Here is a 7655-nt window from a genome sequence, read left to right on the forward strand (position 1 = left end):
AGAGCCAGGTGGAGAACATGGAAGGGGGAGGGTCTGTTCTGGGAAGGCCCCATAAGGTCCTGCTTATTGACACTTGTATTTAAAACTTTCTTTGCTTGGAAACTCTGTCTTTCTGCTCTCTAGTATTCAAAAGTACCATACTAGGTAGACAGTCTTTGTGCAAAGAAAATTATTAACACAGAATCTTTAACCCACAACCTGTTTTCCTGTTTCTTTCAAGGTTCCCCTAGTTTTCAGTATAGAAATTTGCAGGAAGCTAGATTCATCAATTCTAATTCTCTGTTAGTATTTGTTTGTGTTTATGTATTTGAGTTTCCCAGCAATATGATGCATGTAGCCTATTTAGTTGTTGAAGGTGCTATCTTGCAGAACAGAGGAGGTCAGGGATTTCTCAGAGCATGAACAAAATAGTGGAACTAATGAATTACACAACAGTTAGACTGCACATATTTCACATTAAGTGAATTATATTATTTGGTTAGCTCAGTCATACAGTTAGTCAATTCATTGCATTAATCATTATACTCAATGTCCTAATTGACTAGGGTGCTTAGGCAAAGGTCAAACTGGTTGTGCAGTCTAAACAATGTTTAAAGAACTATTTTTTCTCAAATTCCAGATATTTACAAATATAGCTGAAATTATACTGCTTTTTTAAAAATATGGAATGCTTCACAGATTTGCATGTCATCCTTGTGCAGGGGCCATGCTAATAATCTTCTCTGTATTGTTCCAGTTTTAGTATATGTGCTGCCAAAGTGAGCACTAAAGCTTTTTCTTTTCATGAAGAATTTGCGTCTAACCTAGCCCATGGAAAATGCCCTAATATCCTATTGATAAGGCACCTTTCCATGCACTGTTCCATGCATTTGAGAGAACAAATTGATAGTATTGGATGGATTTTGGTAATTAAATAAATTAATTTGTAACTTTTATAATGAAATATGAACTCTAAGGCTTCTCTCATAGACCTTTGTTTTTCTTTTTCATATATGCAGTAAACTCAAGGAAAATAAAGGCATTTTAGATAGAATGATGATAAATTCCAAAATATTTTTGTCATTGCTGTCTTCTCCTAATATCTCAGCAATCTTAGCCCTAAAGATATTAAGAAAGTGAAGCCACAGGTTTTAATAAAAGTAAATATCCTAGGGATAATCGACTATCACAAACATCATATCTTTTAACAGACAAAATTTCTTCATCTTTGTGCTTCCCTAAAAAATCACCTTGAAAATTATGACTTTCAGATATTTTCCTTTTTTCTCTTTTAAGAGAGAAAAACAACAAACACACAACTTTGTAGATAAGTACATTTTTAAGGTTTAGGAAAATATGTGCCAGCATTTCTCCCAGGGGACAGTAGCAAGACATATGGGAGTGTAGTAAGCATGGTGGAAAGAGAAGCACCTTTCATAATATTTATTGATAGTTTGTGGTATTATATTAATTAAAATCTGCATTAAATTATGGATTCTCCTTTAGGAAATGTCTTATTTCTTCCCATGTTTCTCTGCATATTTAATTAATAAGTTCTAATTTAGCATTTTCCTTCCATAATCTAAGAGGCCATTTTAAACACTCTTTTTATATATTCCTTCCTGGAATAGCATAGCCAGAAGAGAAACCTGGTATCTTAGACCTATAGGAAGTTTTAGAGATCATTTAGGTCACCTTTAATTTTTAATTGAAGTGTAAGCTAAGCCCCAGAGAGGTCTAATGAAGTGATCTTCACTAGTTAATAGCTGCAGCCATAAACACTCAAGCTTTTCCTTCTTCCCTGTCAAGTACCCTTTCCATTAAGTAATTTTAAGAAAAGCTGTTTAAAAGATTTCTTCAGGTATAGCTCAGGTAAATGTTAGGGCAAAGTTTTGTAACTCAATACAGTTTTAGACTCTGAGTAAGGAAGGGAAGCAATCAAATTGAATAAAATACTGAAAGAATAGTATAACTTTTTTCTTTCATAAACTTTTCCTTTTGTTAATAGGTCTGGGAAGATAAGGTTTAATACCTCTGTGTATGTTTGTGGTTATGTATTGACTCAATTTTTGGCTAACTGATAATGAAACCAAGGATGTTCCCTTGTTGACAAAATAGTATATTTTTTTTCTATTTAACTATTAGTCATGATAATTATTTCAGTAAATGTATACCACATTGCGGGGAGGGCAGGGAGTAAGAATGCATCTGTGAATTAAGGAAAAAAGAACTCAAAGTGTGGAATTAGAGACATTTTCCTGTTCGAGGGATAGTTATATTAACCTACTCATGTATACATTTGGAGATATCTATGGGTTACAATTGTATACATTTTCTATTACACCAAATTTTGAGTATGGATAACACACTACTTTCTCAAACAACAGTAGAATTAATTCCATACAGAAAACTGACTATTTCTTCTTGGTTTCTCTAACAGAATGCACTATTATGTACAGGATGGGATTTAATCCAGAGAACTATTGGAAGAGTAGGTTCTGAGGTATTCCTTAGAACATTACATACTGAATTGATCAACCAAGGGTTGACCTCTGATACAATCAGAAAAGTGGAAAATCAAGAGGTCACCTCTGAACCACTGAATTTGACATACTGTCTGGATGAATCAGGAAGTAGTTGTCCCCCCCGAACTTACTTAAACACCAGTGAAGCTGGAAACTGGATTCTAAAACAAAGCCACAAAACAAAGTCACATCCTCACACTTGCTTGCAATAACAACAAACCAACAAAAATCAGCAGAAAGATGGCTTCCTTTCATTTTTTCACTTAAAAACACTTATATGAATGCATCTAATTGAAAGAACCTAATTGCATTCCATATGAGTAAGGAAATCTAGAAAAAAATTATTTAGCTTTCTGCTCTTGCTATACAAAAAAGCACCCTTGAAGGTGGTAGGGATGGAGCAACCATATCCAGCACAGCTTATTGTAAAGTACTCCAGTGCTCTTGTAGCCCTGAAGTCCATTTCTGATCAGTTTGTCTAAATTACTGATATCCTGTTTAGCTGCTTATATTTTCAAAGACCAGATCTACTCCTTATATACAACCAGTCACTGTCCTAATAGGAGTGGACACATGTCAGATCTACACATGATTTTAAGTTTTCCTAAATTCTACTTTTAAACCCTGACAATACATATAGAACTCTATATTTTCCCAACATTTCCCATACCTCAGCCTGCTGCATTTTTAGAGAATGAACTGAAACATCTGGCTTTCCCATCTCAGCCATTTGTTTTGAATTAAAACTTAATACTTTAAGGTTTCATGTAAATATATATTTTGAATGTTTAAGGAAAAGTGCTAAATTATAGATTTCTATATGTAATAGTTTCCTTGTCCCCAAACTTATTTATGAAAGTTACACAACTTGGTCTTAAAACTTTGTGTTACTTTGCTAGTATTTCCATTAACAAAATACCACAGGCTGGGTGGCTTAAATGATGGAAATTTATTTTGTCACAGTTCTGGGGGTTGAAAGTCCAAGATAAGGGTGCCAGCAGGGTCGGTTTCTCCTGAGATCTCTCTCCATGACTTGCAGATGGCCACCTTCTCATTATGTCCTCACATGGTCTTTCCTCTGTCACACACATTCCTGGTACCTCTTCCTCTTCTTGGAAGGACAGCATTCATATTGGATTAAGGCTCCATTCTTATGAACTCATTTAACCTTAATAACCTCTAGATAGGCCTTATCTCCAAATACCATCACATTGAGGTTAGGGCTTCAATATGTAAATTCGGAAAGGGAGACACAACTCAGTTTATAAGAAATTTACATGGGATATTTGTGAATAAAGTAAAAATACAAATAATTATGAATACTGCATTTCTATTTAAAAGACTTTAATGCTGCAATAAAACTTATTAAATGCATGATTTACTAGGATACAAGATTGCCTTGGATAGATGTTGCAGTATAAGCTGCAATTCTAATATTATTTAAACTTCCACAAAACTGTCTGATTATTTCTACTATCACAATCTTTCAAAAAAGTCTTCACCCACTTGAAAAATTTTGATTTGTATTTAAGTAATAGAGCATTTTTAATAACTCAGATAAAAATAAGTGGACATCCCATATTTTTATCTTTATCATTACAGTTTCCAGTCCCATCAGAACGTAATTAAAAATGATTACTGGTCTGTTTAGAAGACACTTAGATGCAATCTACCTTTTGTAATTACTGATATAAATCAAAAATTTCTTATTAAATTACTGATGACATTCTGAATCAAATATTTAATTGGATTCATTTACCCACAATAATTTTTTCATTGCTTTATTCAGATGCTATTTTTTCTCTATTTTATATATATATATATATATATATATATATATATATATATACATATATATGTGTATGTATATATATATAAAAAAATTTTTTTTGGAGCCAAGGATTAAGAATTAATCATGTAGGAAATATGGATATCTTTGTCCACATTTCCTCAGATGAAAATTAGTTATAGAAATATCCATAAAAGAGTTGATTTAAGATGTTTTGCTCTGATATTGTAACTTCATGCTAACAGTCTTGATTACAAAGTGTTCTATTCAAACATAAGTTGCAGAGGCCTTTTTACTGTCTTTGTTTAGGCATTGTGGTTAAGCAAGGAACATACAGTTGGTAATTTAGACTGGTAAAAGAATGTGAAAAAATATCCAGGTTATCTCTTGTTCATAGTAGTAAAAAGTTGAGTTGTCATATGACAACTAAGGATGTATCACTCCTTGTGATTGAATCTATCTGGGTTCTGACCTTGCTTCTCTCATCCCTTCACCAGGCCCACAATGCACCCTTTTAACGTACTCACTTGCCAAACTTTTTTAGCAGTGTTTTGTAAATGTAAACTTCAATTTCTGTTCATGTGTTTCGACATAATCCTCAAAAAGTATTCCTCTGCATTTACATTCAGTAAACTAGACACTTGATAAGGACATTCCAAGGTCATAATTCCACCCAAAACATATATTTAAAAATATTGGGGCTTCCTTGGTGGTGCAGTGGTTGAGAATCTGCCTGCTAATGCAGGGGACACGGGTTCGAGCCCTGGTCTGGGAAGATCCCACATGCCGCGGAGCAACTAGGCCCGTGAGCCACAATTACTGAGCCTGCGCGTCTGGAGCCTGTGCTCCGCAACAAGAGAGGCCGCGATAGTGAGAGGCCCGCGCACCGCGATGAAGAGTGGCCCCCGCTTGCCACAACTGGAGAAAGCCCTAGCACAGAAACGAAGACCCAACATAGCAATCAATCAACTAATCAATAAATAAATCTTTAAAAAAAAAAAAAAAATATTAGCAGTACCATTTTTTAGAGAGAAGCACAATTGCAGACAATTTACATGTTCAATGATTACATTATGAAAAAAGAAGAGCAGTAACCTCTTGAACTATTCATTCTGGAACTCAGTTAATGAATTTGCTAGTGAAGTTATTTGTTCTTGATGTTAGAGTTCATGTGATTCTGTGGACTTCAAAAATTAAATGTAATTAAAAAATGAAATGATAAAAAATAAGAGTAGGTCAAATACCTTCAGATATTGTCATAAATAGTTCAAGACAACAATTGAACAAAGGTAAGATAGGACAATGGAAAAAGTAATTTTGATAGATTAATTTGGAGAATTTGATAATAAATATGTTTGTATACTGAAGAGTTTTGTATGATTCTGTTGTCAGAGGATAAGTTAGAAGAGTTTTAAATGAGGCTTTTCCTATAACAGTTGATATTTGTGCACAACTTTGATGTTTATGCATAATCAAGTCAAATTATGTTTTAAAATGGTCATTCTGGGATGTTTAATAATGTGACTACATTAATCTAGCCTGACATGGTCTGGGGTCCTTTGGTCCTAAGTGAAATGAAGACATTTTCAACTGAAGTCTACTCCTACGTAAGTTTTAAAACATTGTTTCAAGAGCAATAAACCAAGACTGATGAGAATGAACACCTACAATAAAAAGACAGTGAGGATTTCCTGGCAGACAGTTTCACTGAAGAGTCCAGTGGAGGGATGTTTTCTGACACATTTGCTAGTGAATAACTGATCCAGAAGTAAAACTCAGCTTTCCAAGCTTTGGTTCTTGATAATCTTTGTAGCTCTGAATCCTATTCATTGCCGTCTTGAGAGTATTGCTACATGATCATTTGCTTGAAAGTTGGTCAAGGAAAAGTTGGTATAAGAGGCAATCAGCTTCTCAGTAAAAGTAGTATTCAAGCAGAGACCTAAATTAGTAGGGTGTTTTAACTAAAGGTCATGGAGACTTCTAATCTGAGATTCATATATATATATATATATATATATATATATATATATATATATAATTTTCTTTTTTTTCTGGTGAAACATTAAACCTGCTACTTACTTCCATACATGACATCAACTTCTTCCGTATAATCTCTGCACATAATAATTTCAAACCCTCTACACATAATGCATGCTCAAATTGTTATCATTTTATATTAATATATATTGGTAATTATTTTTGAATATTTTTGAAATTCCAACATTATCAGTATTAATATTTCAAAGAATATCAATGGTTCTTAATATCAAATTGAAATAGAAGTTGAAACTTATATTGTGGGTTAACTTAGTGAAAAAACTACATGATTGTAAAATTACAAGGGGAAAAAAAATCAACAAAATTTTATGGCAGAACCTTAAACTCATTTTTACACCACTTTTTCTTTTCCTTTAAAAACTAACCACTTTAAATGCATACACGCATACCCATTAGAAATGCCAGAAGGTTGATGACAAATTGGGTAAAGTAATAGACAGCATAAATGATTATAAATCTAGAAAGACAGATTAACGAGGAAAGACTAAAATTAAATGCGTATATAAAATAGATATGTAAAAAAAAAGGTGGAAATCATAGAAGATTGATTTTTAATAAATAAATATAATTAATTTTGAATAAAAGTAAAATAAAAGCTTTGAGTATTATAAGCTCAGAAAAAGCACCAAGAATTTATAATTGTAAGTATTTCATAAATTTGATAAAATGAAGTAAGGAGTATTTATCTTGAATACTGAAACAGGAGGGAAGGAGGCAGGGCACAACCTTTAAAAGAATGACATAGCCCGAGGACACAACATTAACTGATTAGAACCAAATAGGTCCAAGATGGCGGACAAATCGACTTCTACTAGGCCTTGAGACTCAGTATATGCTCATTGTAATACATCAGTAAGCTAAATGATACACCCACAGGTGCCATGAGTTCCAAGGCCAACCATAAATGTCAAAAAGTGGGTGGTGGCCCAATTCCTAGAAATTCCTGCCCCATCCCCCAAATAGCTGGAATATGCCTCCCGCTCATTAGCCTATAAAATTACCTACCCCTATAAAAACAGACAACCCCATACCCTGGTGCTCCTCTTGCCTTCTGAGATGGCCCACACTCTGCCTGTGGAGTGTGTTTCTCTCTAAATAAATCCATTTCTTACTTATCACTTTGTCTCTCACTGTATTCTTTCTGTGACAAGACATCAAGAACCTGAGCTTCATTAAGTCTTGAGACCAGGTGTGTGATCTCAGTTAAAAGACCGTGGGTTCAAGTCTCAATCTGGGTTTTGGCTGGGTTTGAGTCCTGGCCCATGGGTGCAAGTCCCAATCTGGGTGTTGGCTGGGTTTGAGTC

At 33.9% G+C, this 7655-nt stretch overlaps 1 non-coding gene across 1 annotated transcript; it reads right to left on the bottom strand.

The window, feature by feature from the left end:
* Nucleotides 1-656: 656 nt before the first annotated feature.
* LOC132366822 (U6 spliceosomal RNA) lies at nucleotides 657-766 on the bottom strand. Its single transcript, XR_009503545.1, has one exon. It is a non-coding gene; the product is annotated as a U6 spliceosomal RNA (small nuclear RNA).
* Between the last annotated feature and the right edge of the window lie 6889 nt (nucleotides 767-7655).

The sequence above is a fragment of the Balaenoptera ricei genome, chromosome 5 (genome assembly GCF_028023285.1).
Source record: "Balaenoptera ricei isolate mBalRic1 chromosome 5, mBalRic1.hap2, whole genome shotgun sequence".
In the NCBI taxonomy this organism is placed as follows: domain Eukaryota; kingdom Metazoa; phylum Chordata; class Mammalia; order Artiodactyla; family Balaenopteridae; genus Balaenoptera; species Balaenoptera ricei.